At 41.3% G+C, this 19,791-nt stretch overlaps 1 protein-coding gene across 4 annotated transcripts in view; it reads right to left on the bottom strand.

Moving 5' to 3' along the window:
* KIAA0232 (KIAA0232 ortholog) overlaps window positions 1–17,237 on the bottom strand; it is a 64,303-nt gene extending 47,066 nt beyond the window's left edge. For 2 of the 4 annotated variants that reach the window (XM_050973335.1, XM_050973336.1), the window contains exon 1: window positions 17,035–17,229. The gene's annotated coding sequence lies outside the window, so the exon portion shown is untranslated. Of the gene's footprint in view, window positions 1–17,034 lie in introns of all 4 variants that reach the window. The other 2 variants (XM_030238721.2, XM_018924695.3) reach the window with 2 other exon arrangements.
* Window positions 17,238–19,791: the final 2,554 nt, after the last annotated feature.

Genomic DNA, 19,791 nt, shown 5'->3' with positions numbered 1-19,791 from the left:
CAAACTTGATAAGCCAGGGGCAGAAGGTGCAAGCACCGCACACGTCAGCATTCTGCTCTCGAACACAGAAAATGTCAGCCCAAAAAAGGCATTTTTGGATTGGTCTACTTATCAACCACATGCCAATTTGTGTAGGCCTTCTTTCTCCTTTCCAGCTTCTTAGCATGAGAAAACAAAGCTCAACTCCAAGCAGGAAATATCCCTTCACTGAAAGGAAACAAAATAGACTCAAGTGACTAAGCAAAATCTGTTCTGTTTCAACCCCAAGGTAACCAGCACACGACAGACATCACCTAATACAACTATCTGAACTAGATACTGGGGGCAGCATTTCATGTGGGCAGCACGTGTTCTGTGGCCAAACAAAACTGAAAGTCGATACACATCAATACAACAAAAGATGATAGTTTTTAGGAGCTTTCTTTACACCACCATGCAGGTACAAATGTATATTCCAGATTTTTCTAAGTCAATTGCAACATCACCAAACAGAAACCTATTACCGTCAGTTGCTACTGAGTTTACAAAACCCTTTACCTCTCCTAAAGTGACCTTACTGCTCTGGTGGCAGTGTTCATTTTGAGAAAAGGGATAACACATTATTCAATATTGCTCAACAGCATGTTTCAATTAGTCAAAATATTTTAAGTAAGCACAAATAACAGTAGGTAGAAATATGCTGCAAAGCACTAGAGGTTACTGCTTCATCACATAATTAGAGAACAGAAAGTACAAGAAAAGTCTAGCATTGTGATCCAAGGTAGTCCAAATCCAAGAGCCACAGGTGAAAACTCCTAAGAATTCCATGTTGTTCTTCAATGAATGTTGTTCTTCTGAATGTTGTTCTTCAACTATCTTAATAGTTGAAGAACAACATTCCAGAAAATCTGTTCCGTCCTGCTGGCTCTCCACAGCACAGCATGTGATCAATGTTCTCCCCAAGTCAATGCCACAGCCCTTGTTGGCCCCCCAGATCCTACATTTCATAGATATGGGAAAACTGACACTTTTCATTTCTCTTTTTTGAGACATGGTGCAGAACTACCTAAAGGTTCAAAGGAACAGGAGCCTCAATCCATCCTTATGCTACCAGTTTGATGCTAGAGCCACCAAAGGATGCTCAGAGCCTGGAAAGGGATCGTAGGTCAGCAGGAGCAGCACAAAGGAACTTCTGCCACTCCAGACAGCAAGCTGGCTCCACTGGGAGCCCAGCTAAAATGCCTGTATGGAAACACAGAAAGCAAAGACAATATAAAAAAAAAGTTAGAGACATGCACATGCCTACGTGTCTATCATCTTGCTGGCATCACTAAGACATGATGGGATGCCTCCTATGACTGGAGTGTTAGAATGGAAGGATACAGGGTGTTTAGGAAGGACAGGCATGGGAGACAAGGAGGGGATGTTACCCTCTTTATCAGTGACTGCCTGGCATGCACGGAGATCTGCCATGGAACGGAAGAGGAGCTGACTGAAAGGTTATGGGTCAAGACGAAAGGGAGGGCAGGGACAGGCCATGTTATACTGGGGGTCTGCTACAGGGTCCCCACCCAGGAATACTGAACTATGCAGTCCTCTATAGACAGATAAGAGCAGCCTCACATTCACAAGCCCTGGTCCTCACGGGGGACTTCAACCACCCCCATATCTGTTAGAGGGATGACACAGCAGAGCATAAGCAATCCAGGACCAGGAGGTGCCTGGAATGTAATAATGGTAATACCTTCCTTCCCTGACTTAGAGAAGCCCACAAGGAGAGGTGCTATGGTGGGTCTCCTTCTCACCAAAATGTGGGGGCTGCTGGGGAATGTGAAGCTCAAGGGCAGCCTGGGCTGCAGTGACCATGAAACAGTAGAGTTTAGGATCCTTAGGGCAGCAAGGGTGCACAGCAAACTCATTGTCCTGGACTTCAGGAGAGCACAGTTTGGCCTTCTCGGGGATCTGCTTGGCAGAGGGGCCCAAGAAAACTGGTTAATATTGAAGGATCACGTCCTCCAGGCTCAGGAGCAATGCATGCCTACCAAAGGAAGTTGGGCAAAACACCAGCCACCTGCATTGTTGAACAAGGAACTCCTGGACAAACACAAGCAGAAAAATGAAGCCTACAGAGAGTGGAAGCAAGGACAGGTAGCTTGGGAGGAATACAGAGAAATTGCCCAAGCAGCCAGGAATCAGAATAAGAAAGCTAAAGCTGTGATAGAATTAAATCTGGCCAGGGACATCAAGCTTGATGAAGCCTCTATGCAAGAAAAAGCTTCTATAGGTACATCAGTGATAAAGGGCCCCTATCTCAAAGGAGACCCAGGACACGGACAAGGCTGAGGTACTTAATGACTTCTTTATCCTGGTCTTCACCAGCAAGTGCTCTGGACACACTGCCCCAGTCCCTGGAGGCAAATGTGGGGACTGGGAGAATGAAGAACTGCCCACTGCAGCACAAGGTCAGATTTGAGACCATCTAAGGAACCTGAAGGACATGAGTCTATGGAACCTGATGAAATGCACCCCTAGATACTGAGGGAACTTAAAAGGTGCTTGGAAGAAAAATGAGGACAGACTTTTTATAAGGGTCTGTAGTAACAGGGTTTTAAACTAAAAACTGGTAGATTTAGATTGGACATTAGGAAGGTATTTTTACATTGAAGGGGTGAGACTCTGAACAAGTTGTCCGGAGAGGCTGTGCATGATCTGTTCCAAGTATTCAAGGTCAGACTGAGCAGGGCTTTGAGCAACCTTATCTAATGAAAGATGTCCCCACCCACAGAAGTGAGCATTGATGATCTTGAAAGATTCCTTTCAACTCAGACCACTCTGATTCTATATGGGTAAAACTTGTGGAAACTGAGTCACTTCAATCTAAACTTTGACACATCGTTTAGCTCCTTAGCTAAACCTAGTAAGGACTGAGTTTATGCTTCAGCTTTTCCATGAATGAGATGATAATGGGGCCTCTCTTTTCTATCTTAACACTTAATTTAAGTGAGACATTTGAGAAATTCAGTTCTTAAGACATAAACTAACAAAATCTGATTGACTTCAGCTGACCAGCTAAAGCGTGTCTTGCTTTTATTAGATGGGGAGGAGAGGGAAAAGGCAGCAAGAGAGACACAGATTATAAGAGGAATTATGAAATCAGACAACAAAATTTTTGTTATTTGGTTTGCACTCCAGCTTTTTAGAACATCATATTCTATTACCTTTTTCTCTTACCTCATTCAGTTATGATATAAAACCTGGAAATCTAAACAAATGAATTAATTATTTAAGAGTTCTCATTTTACAACTCTCAAGTACTTTATTTCACAGATGGTCTTAAGCATTTCCATTATGTTTTAGAGTTAACAAAATTTCATAAAGAGTATTTTTCTATCCCAGTACTAGAGAGATTTTCCATATCAAATTAACAAAAGTCACTCAAAGAGCAAACATTTCTGCTGATAGATGTGAAGCTTGATTTTAGAAATAACACTTTCTGACAAATAAGTTATTATCCCTCTTAAATCTATTTCACACTGTCTCACTAAAAATAATTTTTCCATCCTCACAAGGCCAGGGGTAATCTGAACAGAGGAAGCACATTACATCTTAAATAATTAGTGGAAGCCTAGTTATTTTAACTAAGTCAGAAAGAATTCTCCATTTCCAGCTATAAAATATGACAGATGGACATGCCTTATAACAAGAATTACCGAATACAAATTTAAACATCTGCATCAATACTTTCTGAAAACTACTTTTTATTTACAAAGTAAAAAATACATGTTGAAACTATTTCAAAATAATTTCTCCTTACTCCACTTCTTAGTATATTTTTTCCTTTTAAGTAACCTTCAGTTTTTGCAATACTAATCAATGACCTTAAGAAGGTCACACTAGTTAAACTGTCAGCAGCTTAACCAGCAGAGGCACCAGGGCCAATTTATGAAATGTCTTCTAAGGACTGAGAACACAATAATGTATAAACACTCCAATTGTTCAACTCAGACTGTCTTAGAATACATGTATTTCTCAAAATTCTATTTTGTGTGATAGACACTAAATACCCTTTTGATCTACAATAGACAGCAGAAGAAAATAACTAAGCCTTAGTCTCCTTATATCCAGCTATAGCAAAGCAACAACTTTAAATAACCTATAGCAAGCAACAGAAAGGAGGATCAATGATATGGAAAGTGATGCTGGAGCTCTCCAGGTTTGCTCCCTACAACACAGTTGCTCTTTCATGGTAAATAACCTTTTTTGAAGACTAAGTAATCTAGTCTTCTCCATAAAATAACTGGAATATGGTACTGTCATAACAAATACACAGAACTCTTTTTTTTTTAAGAGTCTCGGTACTACAATAATCAAAGTAACACAAACAACTTCTTGTGGCAGTTGTGTCTGCGGGATACAGGATGACAGCATAAAATCAGAGATTACTAAAGAATGCAATAAAAGAAAGGAATAATTAAATCACTCATCAATGAAGATTGATACAAGCACGCCAAGAAAGTGCTAATGTATGGACTATCAACAGAAAGATTAACTAAAAGTTCATGCCAAGCAAGAAAATTCCATGTCTTTAACAGTTTTTTTTCTCCATATTCTCTTGCATACTGTTAGAAAACAGTAACCAAAGCCAAACCACAAAACCCACTGAATTAATCTAAGGTAACCTAATCTCTATTTTATTAGCACCAAGAGGCCTCTGAAAATTGTGTATCCATGCAGCAAGGTCCCAAATCAACATTTTTTGTACATTAAAAAACCTCAAAACAATATAATGATTTAACACTCAAGTTTTCTTAAATATCAACTTTTAAAACAGTAGAAGATATTGGAATAAGAAAGCGAAAACTATACCCCTTACAACTGTCCTATCAGGTAAAATAAAGGTCCACAGAAAATGTCTTGGGGATCATAAAGATAACTTGAAAAGGAAGCAAATCGTTTGCAGGCTTAAATTCACTACTCTGGGGTCTATACCATCACTTTAAAAAAAAAAAAAAAAAAAAAAAAAAGGATTACATATTGAAAGAGGTTAAAAACTAATACACTGTTTACTTGTACAACCTGCAAGTGAGTCCCTAAAAACTCAAATTTACTCCTCACACATTTTGATACATTTCTACAGAGAAGCCAATCTCTTTGATAATCCACAGATACTTCTTTTCCTTCCTTCAGTTCTCAAAAGTGAAAACATCTGTTTTCAGTGTTTCATTGCTGCCTCCTGCTACATATTAATAACTAGACTAAACATATTCTCACACAATAGTTAAGCCAAAACTGCTGTTTTATACAAAGTTTCCTCTATTATTCTTTTAAATATACCAATGCATTACATAGTTTAATTTATTAGCTCTCATTTCAGAAATTTTTTTCTCCACTTTGACACTGTTCATTTATTCAATGAATAGAGGAAAAAAAATAGATTTTATATATATATATGCTTTTTTTTTTAATGTGGATAGAGCACATTTTTGTGGATAGTCCACATTTTTTGACCAGGACAATGTTTTTCAAACTAATGTTTTTCCCCAGAACGGTTTTATTCAAAGCAAACAATATGTCTTCTCTCTGGCAACTACAGGTAAGGAAAAACTATGAAGATCCTAATTAATATTAAAAAATGTAAAAACTTTATAAAGTTTGGTCAACAACATACTAAAATCACATACACAGTGCAGTAAATTTTAGTCCCCTTTAGAAAACTGATAGTCAAAAGCATGACCACATTATATGATGGCAATAGAATTCCAAATTGTTCTTATATATTGTGGAAGATTCTGCAATTTTACCCTAATTTCTTTTGTTTCTTTCCACAAAAACCCTGAACAAATCCTTAATAGACAAACCAAGCAGCTACACATGGGGAAAAGCACTGTCAAAGTCCAAAACCAAAGCCTATTTAAAATCTAGCAAACAATGGAATTTGAGTGCTTAATTTCACACAGTATATAAAAGACGTGAATTCAGAAGTAAGAGAAGTTGTTATTTTTTAACCACATTCCTTGATAATCTAAGAAATTTGGCTGTGTAGTCTTCAGAGCAAGGACAGCTTTTTTATGCACTAGTGACGGCTGATGTTATTGTACAACAAACAGCAAGAGCAGCAGCTTGATTCATGACCAAGGCACTGAAACACTACAGAAATATTGTCCTGCCAGGAAAAACAGAGAATATTGTTTGCTTTTAATAAAACCATCAATGAGAAACCATCTTTCTTAAGAAGCATTACCAAGAGGTACAAGAGTGATACAGTCTTATTTGTAATGGGTTTATGCTTTATAGGGAACTGATGTCTAATGAGGCTGAGCTTACGGTTCTAGGGTAACTCAAGTCAACCCACAGGGGAGACAGAAGCCAGTGCCTGGGTGTTACTGCAAGATTTTTTCCCTTGCAAATCTGCAATCTTATTTTCATAACACTTATCCAAATGAAAATCTGAAGCTGCTAATCCTGTATAAAAGCTTAATGGATTACTCAAAGGATTCAAGAGCTACCATGCAAGCCCTAGTTATTTAGGTTAGCAAAGAAAAAGAACAGATATAATCAAGATGACACCAGGGGAAGTCACCAGTACAATTCTAAAAGATTCTGCTCTGGGACCTGTATTACCTGATAAATTCCTAAGTGGCCTGGAAGATGAGATGGGTGACACAGTTTAGAAGCCACCAAAGGAAAGCAAGTGACCAGGAATAGTGACCTCAGAGCAACTGAAAAAATACAGAAGGCCGTTATGAAACGGGACTGGGCAATAAAAAAGTAAAAAAAGTTAAAAAAGTAAAAAAAGTAAAAAGATGGCCTTCAATGGAAATGGAGTAAGAGAGATCCCTTGAGAATTTTCAACTAGACAAACCATATCAGAGTCAGGAAATCCCCGAGGCTGAAAATAGTGTATGGCTAAAGGAGAATTTAGGGGACGTATCATTCTTCCTGTTCTGTTTTTGTCCTTAACTGCTCCTTCAGAGATCATGCTGCAGACAAGTGCAGGGATTGTCAAAGCCTTTGTCTTAACCAGTACAGCTGTTCTTATAAAACATTTATGTTTACCATCATACAAGAACAACACTTCAAAAAACAGTTGCTGGAGGAGTGCAACAAGCTGATCCACTCACAGGGCTGCACATTATTAGTACACAGGACTTTGTTTAAAGATGTCAAAACATCAATCCTGTCAGGGAGCAAAAACTGAGCTATGGGAAACAACTGTTAACAGATAGAAGAATTTGCAGGTGAGACACTTGCACTAGGGGGTCAGTTGCATATCAAAGACACCAAATTCTTGTCATCAGCGTATTCTTTACTTCTGCAAAACAAATATGGGTATAAGCTTGAAAATGTAAAACTTTAAAGCTAAGAAAAAAAGGCAAGACAGAAAGGGGAAAAGCATGACCTAATAACAAATCCTGCAGACACTATGTACACCCCAAAACTTCATCATTTTATAGAATTGCAAGGTTTGAATGTGTCTTCATAAGCAAGACTCTTTTGGAAAGTTCCTCATTACAGCAGGCTTGTAAAGAATCATCTCTGCAGAGTGGAAACTTATGAAGTGATCCTTCAGTATATATAATACGACTTAAAAAAATCATTAATAAGCCTAATAGTTGGCAAGTTTTGCAGATCATGGTACAATGGAAGTCTTGATAATTTGGGAAGCAAATTTTATCTTCAAGATGGAAGCATTTTTATTTCATAGCATCACTCAAGAAACTGCTTCAGGAGGTCAACTCAATATGAAAGCTGCATTAAAAAACCCAAAAGCAAGCATGTCATTATGCAGCACATAGATACCACTTCAACAAACAGGATGGAGCTCAGAGCATCTCTGACAAAATAAAACATGACAAAACAATCTCTGGTACCACAGATTATGCAATTGCATCAGATAAGTTTAAGTACGGCACATCTTAACCTGCAACCACCTCAACCCAAAGAATTGTATCTCCAAAAATTTTGCTATTTAAGAAGGACTTGAAACTATTAAAAATACCTCCATTGACCAGATTTAAGAAATAGGAAGATATCTGTAAATTGCCTGAATCTAGAGAAGTGAAATGCTGCCTCACTATTATCAAATGCCCATCTGCCATTAACAATGGCAACAATTACATTATTTAAGAATTTCTCCAAAAGGTTATCTAGCTACCAGTACAGTACTAATAATTCCATTCTATCTTTAAAAAACAACAAACATAAACTGACATGGGAATTTTTTTTCCTATTTAGTTTGTTACTGTCTATACTGGTGTTTAAAACCAAATTTTACTTTGTTTAAACATGACTAATTTTTAAATCTTATCTGAAAAAGAAAAAATGTACACATATCGCATAACTTAGATGTACGATAACTTTTTAGAACTTTAAAAATACAAATCAGCATCTAATGACAAAGAATTTTGGTAACTATTTTTCACATTAAAAATTAATTTAAACAATGTCACACAAAGACTTAAAGGAATTACTACTGCTGCCAGCACAAGAATCAGTTTGCAAAAACCAGAAGTGATCATTTTTATAACAGTAGTTATTAACTTCCAAGAGAACAACAGCAGCAGCACTTTGACAGAGAAACCTCTGTGAATGACTTGAAGGTGAGTTAGGGTAACAGGAACTGCACCACCATACACACTGCCACCAAGAGAGGACAAGACATTCCACTGTTTCTCTCATGTTGTCCCCTCCATGTTTCCACCCTTCTGTCCTTGTACTTAACACATCCATTGCAGAGATGAACTGTATCAGTCTTGTGTTCCAAATGGAAAGATTTTATTTCTGGTAACCCAGTCCTAAAAAAATACAAATCAGTGATCAACTTGCCCTCTCGCCACAGAATTTCTACATGTGGCATAAGAGAGGAAGTGGGGTTGTCCCTTTCAGCGGCAACCCACTATTAGATCGACTTAAGAATAACAAGAAAACATTGGGAAGGCAGAATGCAGAAGCTACATTTTAGCTAATTCAAATCCAAATCTTTCAGACAATGATTATTCTTAGGAACATGAAGTGTGGAAGCCAATTCAGGTACTTCAATAGGTATGATATTTACTTCCAATATTTTTAGAGAAATTCACTAGGCACCCATGCAACCACACCCTGTACTTGTAACATCCAGCAGACTCAGTCTCAAACAGTAGCCTGGTGATAACAAAGAAATTACTGGTTCCTTCAGATTTGCTGGGAGAGAGGTAGGTGTTGCTCTGTAACTAAATGAGAATAGGATGGATCACCCAAGTGTGGAGAAGCCAAGAGAATGTGTGGTAGTGCAGACTTCAAACACTGAGGCATTGCCTCACCTCACAGGTTACCCTCCAATCATCAGTGTCATTTCAGAACCACTAACATCAACTTTCATATTTTTTGTGCTACATGTCTTTTACTACTAAAGACAGTGGTATGATTGAAGTTTTTCAGTTTGAACTTGCAGATCTTAACAGTGTACCAGGGCAATGCCAGAGACATGCATCTTGTACTCCCTTGTTTACCTCAGTTTATTACACAGGGATTGCCTGGATGGGCTGTTACTGGACCAGAGAAATCCTGGGGGAGAAATACTTTTCTAGATGCAACTTCAAGGAGGAGATAGCTACAGTCTTTTCTGTTCAGTGCCATGAGAATCTTCACATGGACACTATTTATCAAAAGCAGTACTTTTACTATGTACACAAGCAACAGACTACACATCACTGATTACCATCATCATACTTCAATAATACTTCCTCAAATTTAGGGAAACATTAATGGAGTTAACAGACAACAAAACCAAATAGAACTGTGATCGCACAGATGCACATTTTTTGAGCTTACCAAGACATTTATCTTCAGGATTTTTGGGCAGGTAAACTCCGTAAGCTTTCTACTTCTTGTATTTCACTATATTTACTAGCCTTACCATCACCTAGAATATATGCAGGACTTAAAAACACAATACAGGATGCAGCCAAGTAATGGAAAGACTAGATATATGCTCTTGACTATTTGATCATTTTCTTTCCTGCCCTCCTGATGTCATTAATATTCTTAACTTTTAGAGCAGTTCAAACTATCTGCTACCAACAGGTACTTGCCTCTTTTTGAACTCCATTCCCAAGTGGGATGCTAATGCTTAGAGGCCCATGCACCAAGTTACACATGTGTGCATTAAAACAGATGTGACCCCAGATGTGAACAGCTCAGTGAGAGACACAGGCACCCACCCATGTACCCCAGTGTGTGCTGCAGACACCTCCAAGGCACGGCAACCTCCAGGGGGAGTCATCCGCCAGGCCACCAGTGGGACCACCCTGATAAAATATTCAGTGCTCTTCATATCAGCTGCAATCCAGTGGCCACTCTTGTAGTGCAACCATACAAGATTTATTTCAATTAATATACAATTTACACTCAGGCACACACTGCATCTTTCAGTCAGGCAAGGAAAAGGAGAATGAATTATGAATGCCAAAGATCCAACCACCAGGGTTCATTTAAAAGCTACAATATTTGTCCTGCTATTTATACTTGCAAGGTTAATAATCCATCTGTATATAAACAGCAAACTCGTTAAAGACCACACTATATATTTTAGTCTGGTTTATTAATTTCTTTAATTTGTATGAAGGTATTTTCTGAATACTTACTATTGATGTTTTCTACACTTGGTCTGCAGCTCAGGGAGTTAATTACTATCTTGCTGAAAAGCTTTAAATATACTCATAAAGAGTTTAAGAACAAATATAACTTCACCTAACTATATAGCCTTTTTAACAGTTATTTTAATAAAAATAAGTTGCTCTAAATTCAGTTGGAAATCATATATAGACAATGCTTTCATTAATAAGAGTGTAAAAACTTACTGGATGTGTCAGCCACAGGAAGCTCAGTAAACACAAAGAGTTCTGACAAGTTGAATTTGCAAGCTCTACAACTTAACCAGCAGAGAAGATACTGAATTTACAGCACATAAAATATGGTAGGCCTACAAAGGAAATAGTTTTAAATACTTTTCCCCTGCCCCTCTACCACCTCTGATTTTTATTCCAAAATATTAGTAAATGAGCTTCTATTTAGAAAATTGAGATCCGAAGTAGGATACTTTGCAATTTTGAAGAGAATAGCAAGTCAACATGAAATATTTTATATTTTAGCATTTGAATGAATTTGCATAGGCATTTATTGTTCAGTTTATGTTGTAAGGCTGCCAGGCTGTTTTTTTCCATAGAAACACTGATGATATTTGTTACCATATCTCCACTTTTATGGTTAAGTATGTTGTTCAAAAACATTACTTATTTTAAAAAATTCACTAACTGAATAAGTAGGACAATTTAATATTACTCTTAAAATAATACATTTGCTGCTTGATACTTCAAATGACAGATGAAAAGGTCGTTTTAGTAAAATACAACCAGAAAACCTCTTACAAAAACAGCAGGTCAGTATTGCATTAATTCTCTTCAAGGAAGTTACTGTACTGTTAACCAAGGCATTTCTTTCACAATTCAAGAACAAAGTTACTAAAAACTGGAACTCTGAGGTTTCCCTGAAGTCAGTAAGATATTCAGTTCAGAGAAGCTGGTGAAAAAATCATCTACATATGATAAACTAATATCTGAACTTATAGAGGCATTTTAAAAGTTTTGTGTCATCTCACAAAATTCAATGTGACTTCCATCAAAACTGCTATAAAAACATCAATAAACCAGAAATTACTAAAGGTAATTCAGTTTCACTGTCAAATGCAGGACTTGAATACACAGTGGATTGAACTTCTACCTTAGAGAACAGAACCAGAAGAGGAATACACTGAACAGTAGTCTTTAGCTAATTAGTAGCAGTAATTAGCTCAAAGTCTTCAGAGAGCAGAATCAAATATCATGAACCAGTAAAAGCTTTTCCTGTACCCTAAAAAGTAAAGATACGAACCCAAAAAATAACTGGAAGCTGGTTCCATTTCTTTCAGGACATTCCAGTGTCCTAAATACAATGCAATGTTTTTAAGTTGCACATCCACTCAGTCTTCAATTTTGGTTCAAGTTCATTATAACACATTACAGTGTCACAAGGACCTAGTGAGAATTAATTACTCATCCAGTGACAGCAATAGGCTTTACTGATTTCTTCATTAGTGATTCCACAAGCAGACCTTTTCCTTTAGGCTAATAAAACACACTCTTTTCTTAAAAAGTGCATATGACACACACTAAATGAACAAAATAACTTTAATCAATCTGTGTATGTTTTAGCATGTTTTCCCATTTTACTGTTGTTGATTATTATCTCAATCCAAGCCCTGACTATGCTAACACTACCTGGAATAACCCTGCAGAGGATACAGATCTTGCAACTCGTCTCTGCTGCTCTGATGTTAAAGCTCTACCATCTTATGTCAGGTTGCTTTATTTTTTCTGGCCTTCAGCCACCCCCAGTCTCTTACTCCCTTATCTGTCTCTCTGTACTTTCTTCCACAGTCTATACATGCAAAATCTCATCAGCAAGGCAATCATGTCTCCCTTCAGAATTCTTCTACAAGCAAGCTAGTCCATCTAACCAAACCATTAAAACAAACTCACACAATTTAACAACCTACAAAAGGGATAACAGCTACTGCTTTCCACACAGCACCTTAAACGCAAGCACATGAAAATGAAATTTCACTTGAATTCACTCAGTGGTACAGCTGATAGAAAACTTCATGCAGGTCTCTTTTCTCAATCCCAGCCAAGCACTCTATCCAGCAGACCTTGTTCCTTTGGTAAATTTAAAAGTAGCTAGAGAAAGATTTTTAAAAGCTGTAAAAACTCCACAAAATTATTCAGATTTCATCCCTGTTACAATGTATTTTTATTTATTAACAAAACTTTTTGCACAGAGTATAAATTTTCACATGCAATCCTTTCTAGAATAAGGCCTAGAAAGTTACAGACACAATTAACATTAGCATGGACTGCATATTTGAAATTACTTCCTCAATACAGCAAAACCCAGAAATTTAAACATTCCCCAAATTACAGTAAAAATGAAAACCACTACAGGAAACCTGAGCACAGACTTAGCAGGATATAATTAAACTTACATGTAATATCAGAACTGAAAAAATTAATTCAAATACATAATTTATATTTCCACACTAATATAATTAAAAGATCACATGTAATATCACAAGAGGAAAAAATGAATTGAAATACTTCATTATTTAAATTTCCACACCACTGCCTCAGAAATAACACTCTTGGAAAGATACGTTCCATATGTTCTCTTTGGTATCAAAGTTATGAACAGAATTTAGATGCAGAAACAAAACAAACAATGTCTAGTATTATGCAGGTAGATCCAAACATCCTGCATATGAAATATAAAGGAAGTAGATAATTAAAAATTTAAAATACTCAGTAGTTCCAATAAAGCTACAGAAATAGCTGCTAGTAAGATGTCTGTTGAAGAATAATCTTTGTACTGAATGTTTAAGCTACTCAACCCTTCCCCCCACCCCCAACCACGTCTGTGGGCCAATAAAATACATATTCAATCTCTTAACATTCCTTAAAACGTACCCAATCAAGTTTCAGGAAAGTAGAGCAAGACGCTTTTTAGCAAAAATATTATAACTAGCCCATCTTGATCTTTTTCTACTAAAACACTTGGACAGTACTGCAGTTATAAGGTACTTCTGACTAGAAAAATCTGGTAAATTATTTCCAAATTAATAAAAAAAACCCATTATTTTCCTTCTAATCAGACAGTTTTCCTTTTGTCTGTGTATTGAAACGTAACTAAGCACATCAATACTCGTTTGAACATTTTTCTTTTGTATCATCTAATTGACTTCAGTTGGAAAAAAAATTCTTGGACAGGACTATGGGGCTGGACAACACAACTAATTTCTGCAATTCCATTTACAAATTATCCAACCAACCTGCCACTTTTCTTGGACAAAAATGAAAGATTCCAATCTCTGTTCCATGAGACAGAAGAATATACTAAAAACAGACTATCCCAATAAACAGAACATATTAAATAGCTTCTACAAGATCATTTGTATTCCAAGCTCCATTAGCAATGCAGATAATGGGAATATTTCCTGCTAACTCTCCAACTCTACAGGAATTCTAAGTCTTACTGCCTTCACCACATTCAGCCTTACCAGACATTGTTGCCTATCCTATTATAGCGCTAAATTGTTAATTTCAGTTATTACCTCTTGCTTAAAGAAACAGCAAACTGAGACACGATTTTGCTAGGATTTGAGCAAAGTATATAAAGTCTCTATTCTGACTCTACAACACTATGCCTAAAACCTAGAAAAATCCTTCAAGAAAATTCACCTGTGCACAGGTGAAGTTAAAGGTTGCTTTATTCCCCCTATTTGCCTAGAAACAAGATGCTCAAGATGGACAAATAACGAAGTTTTGAACAGTATCTAGATCTTCCTCTGATGCTATACCTGCTAGAAGGCACAGCAAATGAGCAAAGGAAAATGCTGACATCATTTTACCCCTATGGAATTTCTCTTATGTGGAAGAATAACAAATAGCAACAACAAAAGCAGTGGGAAATGCTGAAATATGCCTATGAAACAGGCATAATAAGGTAAGAGAAGTTCAGGGCCTCCATTGTTTCTTCTTGGGTCACATATAGATCTCTTTGACCCTTACTTTCCACTGCTTTGATTCCACTGCTCATGAGCAGAAAAGCTGGAGGGTCATATACCCAACCCATATTTGCAGAATCTGTGGACTCAAAGGGTCTTAATCCCAATGGTGCCCCAAACAGATGGATAAAGTTCTCTCACTGTACACGTGTTAAAATCTGCCAAGCAGAACATGATGGTGATATACACTGCTGAGGCTTTTAATGGCCTGTCTCAGGATTTTCCCTACAATTGTCAAGTCTTTGAAAATAAATAACATTATGAACATATAACATACTACTCATTTTATCAAGTCACTTACATCCCCTCTTATATCTCAATGATGAAAAGAGAAGATTTTGATACCTATTTAAAATGTTTTATTGACTAGAAGAGAATGATTGTACACTACCATTTTAGCATATCCATACTAACAAGAAACAGCAGATGGAGGATTAGTACAAAATAAGATCTGTACAGTTACATGTCAAGTAACAGTCAAGTTCCATGTCATTTACTTTTGTAAGGCATATGTTTGTCTTAAATAATAAAGGAAAACGTCAATTACAGACTACCATGGATTGTGAGGAATTTGTAATACCTAGGGTTTAAGCACTGCAGTGAAGTACTTTGTTTTACACAATTATCTACTGAATCATCACGAGTTCACTTCTGACAGCTAAGAAACCAAAGTCAATCAGCAATTCCCACTTCATTCCAGGAATACAGAAGAAATATATGGTGTACAACAGAAACCATAAACATTTTAAAGGGTTTGAATGAAGAAAAGCAACTACACATACCACGGAGGCCTCTGATCCCAAGCTTATAAATTACAGCCCAAATCACTTATACACAGAAAACATTAGACTTCAGGAATGCGTTTTATTTGAAAGGAAGGACAAGCAAATCGTACTATTTTCACCCTTCAGATCAGTATCAGGTACTGCAATGAGTAATTAAAACAAAGACAAGACAGAAAAAAAGCAGCGCACTTTGGCTTTCTTAAAGTTTCATAACACGATTCAATACGTGTATATTTTTAATCGAGACGACACCAGGAGAAGATGGAAACGAGTTTGCTGGAGCGAAGTGTCAGTTTGTGTCACTTCTGCATTCAGCTGTAACCTTCGCCAAACCTTGTCCCCCACCCCGCCCATCGCCCGCGAGAGGCCGCGGCCGGCGGTCCCGCCCCAGCGGCGCCCGGCACCCAGCGCCCATAGGATGCGGCTCCCGTCAGTCTCCCATCAGCCCAGCTCCGCCTCCTCCAACAGCAGCAGCCCTAGCCCTCCTATCCGCCTTTTGCCTTCAATAGGCCCTAAAGGACAATGCTGCTGGAAGGGGAAAAAAAGGGAAAAAATTTAAAAAAAAAAAAAAAAAAAGGGGGAGCGAGCCCCGCCAGACCGGCCCCCAGGGCAGCGCGGTAACACCGCGGCTCAGTCGGGGCGGTTTCCATCGGCCCCAGCCCGTCCCCAGCTCCCCCTCCCCGGTGCGCGGCCGCCGCTGCGCTCTGAACGCCCGCACAGGATGAAAGGTCACGGCGTGAGCAGCAGCCGGGCCCGGCAGCGGTACAACCCCGTCACCTCAACCTCGGGGTCAGGCGGGGCAGGCGAGGCGCTGCCCGGATCGGGATCTCCCTACTCCAACCCCGAACCGCCGCATCCTCTGCTTTGCCGTCTGCTGGCGCCAGATGACACCGGCGCGGGCCGGCACCCGCGGCGGGTGGGTTCTGGGTGCCGCCTTTCCCTCCCTCCTTCTCCTCCTCTGCTCCCGGGCGTGAACCAGCCCGAGGGCACCGAGCCGCTGCTCCCGCTCCAGGCCGGCGCCTTCCTCCCGGCCGCGGCACAAGCCGCTCACCTGGCGCCGGGTCCCGCCGGGATGGAAGAGCGCGGAGCCGGCGGCAGCCAGGGATGGCTTAGCTCCCCTCCCGGGCAGGGCTCGGACCGGGGCACCCCGGCCGGGCCCCCGGCCCCGCCCCCGAGCCCTGCCCGCCGCCGGCCGGCAGCCGCCCCCCGCCCGGCCCCCGGCGCTCCTGTCACCCCCCTCCCCGGCCCCTTCCTCCCGCGCCCCCCGGCACGCTTCTGCCGCGCTGCGCCAGGCGCAACCCAAGAGCGGGACGCCCCGTCCCGGGAAATCGTCCTCCCGGCGGGACCGGGAGCAGGCCCGGCCCCGCAACTCCTCCTCTTCCCGGGCTGTTAGCGGAGCGCGCAGGGATGCGCGGGCCTTCCCGGCCGGGCCCTGAGCCGCCGGCCCGGCGCTCCCGGGGGTCCAGCCCGCCTGTCCCAACACAGAGGTGGGAAGGAAGCGGGGGAGGGGAAGGGCGCCCGCCGCCGCCTCCCGGCTCCGTCCTCCCGTTCCACGGGCAGGGCGGCTGCCACTCTTCCTCCCTCCCTTCAGCCCTGCCCCTCCCTCTGCTCCCCGGGCCCGCGGCGGGCATTTACCTGCCGTGGTGGCGCAGAGCGGGGCCCTGGGGCCTCTGGCAGCCGGAGGAGGCAGCGGACTCCGTCCCGCTGCTGCCGTCCCCGAGTGAGGCGGGCGGGACGGAGCCGGGACCTGCCCCGGGAGGCGTTACGTAAACCGGCGGCGGCGGCGGTTCCAGCGCCACGGGGAGGGAAGGAGGGAGGGAGGGGGCCGGGCCGGCCGCTCCGTCACCCGGCAACGGGACTCAGCGCCCCGGCGGACCGCGCCGCCGGCTCCGCCCCGTATCCCTCCGCCCAGAGGGCGGCTCGGATCCGTGATCCCGATCCGTGGGGCTGCCCCGGGCGGGTGGGAATGGGCTAGCTACCATCGCGCCGGTGGGCGGGAGATGACGGGACCGGTCCGCTCTGCTCTGCTCCGTACTCATCCCTGTCCCTATCTCTGTAGTCGGCTGTAGGGCCCGGGCGCCGGCGAGCCGCCTTCCATGTCGGGGCCGCAGCGCAGGAAGGGCGGGGGGAGGAGGGGAAGTGTCCTTTGCCCTGGTTGTACAGCCTGCCGCCCGCCGGGAGAGCGCCGCCCTGCCTGCCGGCCGCCTGAGGAGGGAAGCGGCGGGCAAGGCGCTCGGAAGTCACCGGGCGGGCGGCGGGAGCGGCGCCGGGCCGCGGGGCCGCCGCTCAGGCGGGAGAGCCGGAGGCCGGAAGCACCCGCGCCCGACCGGAGGGCTGTGCCGCCGGGAGGGGAACACCCAGGCAGGGCTGGCGCTGGAATGCGAGGGAGGGAGCAGGGGATAATGATGGAGCGTAGCGGTGTTTGTCATGTGAGGTCCTTTTGAAATCCTGAACGACTCCGAGAGCAAGGTTAGCAAATAAAAGTTTATTTTACTGCGCAAGGAAAGCCCGTCTGTAAGGGAAGTCGTCTATTGGGAGATTGTTGCCATTGAAAGTCGGGTTTAGTAGGTGAGCTCCTCGGAGCCGCGGGGATTTTGTTCCAATTGATTAAATGCCAGTTTAATCACAACTGTTTACACAACCGTAGAGTAATGAAAGGGCAACATTTTTAGCATAGTAGATGGGTGAAAATGGGCCACTGTAAGGCTGAAAATATGACAAGACACACCAAAGTACTCATTAAGCTTCTTAATTGGGAAAATAATGATGCCCTTTTCAGGTGTACACTACCACCCCACATTTCTCAAATACATGAATACATACGGGCCTAAGGAAAGTCAATATTGTGTAAGACGTCAAAAGAAGTCTTCTATCTGTGTAATCCTGAGGTTTTCTTCCTTTTGTTTACTGCTCAACGTGTGGCTCCTAGAGTTCCAAAATGCAGTATGTCATCCATATTGGCTCACACTGCTTCTTTTGTGCACAACATTCTCAGTCAATGGAACCAAGATTGCCTTTAAAAACATGATCCCCAGTCCCGGATGTGGTCCCATTTAGGCCTTTCAACAAGTTAAGTCTGTATGTAAAAAATACATCTCATAAGAAGCATGAATGCAAACACTGCCTCCCAGCCTATATACTCATTTCCTGATACAGAGCAACATTATTCTTATTTTTGTTTTGGTTAGGGTTTGCCAATTTTGAACATCCTTACCACTTAATTTAGTCATAAATCTGACTTAGGCTAGCCAAAAGTATGCAAGATTGTGTAGCTACGTGAACTACCAGCATTCTCTTAAATGTTGCTGAGGCAGTAATTGATGTTGTATGAACGTGCAGTTAATCAATTACTTTCTCCAAACCTTGCAGGAGTATTTTGGGAGAAATCTAAAGAGAAAGTAGTGCTTTAAACTGTGTGATAAAAGGACAGAATTGTTCTCTGAACTATTTAATTACTGTTCAAGTTATTTTCTTGTTATGAAGAGCTGAAACTGAAAAGCTTTGGGGGAAAAATCCTGCTGACTGTTTTCTGCTGAGTCATTCCCCGGGTTTATCAGAAGCGTTTCACCACCACTGTAACACAACTCGCACCAATCACAATCAAACCTCCTTTTGTTCAGGAGCTCAGAATTTGAATTCCCCTTTTCAAGGTAGAATAAGATATACTAAAATATGAGGCACCTGGGATCTGTCTGTAGTAACAGTTGGCACCAATTTAAATCAATCTCCATGCGGTCCTCTGCACATATCCTCAATGTATTAGTAATGTATATCATCAATACGAATCCACTCTATTTCACCCTTTCTAAACATTTTTTTCTCTGGAGGTTTGTAGAAGGAACAGATGCTCAGAACATTGGTGTTCTCCTAATGGAGCAAATCAGAGCATGGAGGCCAATGACAGATTATTCTGAATATTCACGTAGTTGCTGTGTGACATTTCAAATTGACAGTTCTGGTTTTGTGGTCAGATCTCAGGAATCCCGACAGTGGAACTTTTTTGTTTGTTTGTTGGTTTTGTTGGGTTTTATTTTCCTAACAACCAACCCAGTTCTGATCTCCGTTTGGCAAGCATTTGAGAAACAGCTGGTACATGACCATATGCCGTGCTGGCACTGCTGTGAGCTTATTTCCCACTTGTCCTCCTGGTCAATCAGAGTAGCTCCATGTGCTGAAGGACAGCTGGTCCCTTGGCATGCAAAGCAGCTAATGAACTTTTCCTCCAAAAAGCTGTAGGGATAGAGCACGTGAGCTGCAGTCAAAGCTTTTGCTTTCTGAAGTGCTATCAAAGATGGAAGTTTTCTATGGGAACCCTTTTTATTGCCTCTGTGTGACAACCTGCACCCTGAGAACAACTATGTGGGTGTGCATGGTAGGTGACAGCACTTGTTT

Source organism: Serinus canaria, chromosome 4 (assembly GCF_022539315.1).
Source record: "Serinus canaria isolate serCan28SL12 chromosome 4, serCan2020, whole genome shotgun sequence".
Taxonomy (NCBI): domain Eukaryota; kingdom Metazoa; phylum Chordata; class Aves; order Passeriformes; family Fringillidae; genus Serinus; species Serinus canaria.
This window is presented reverse-complemented; position numbering and strand designations above follow the sequence as displayed.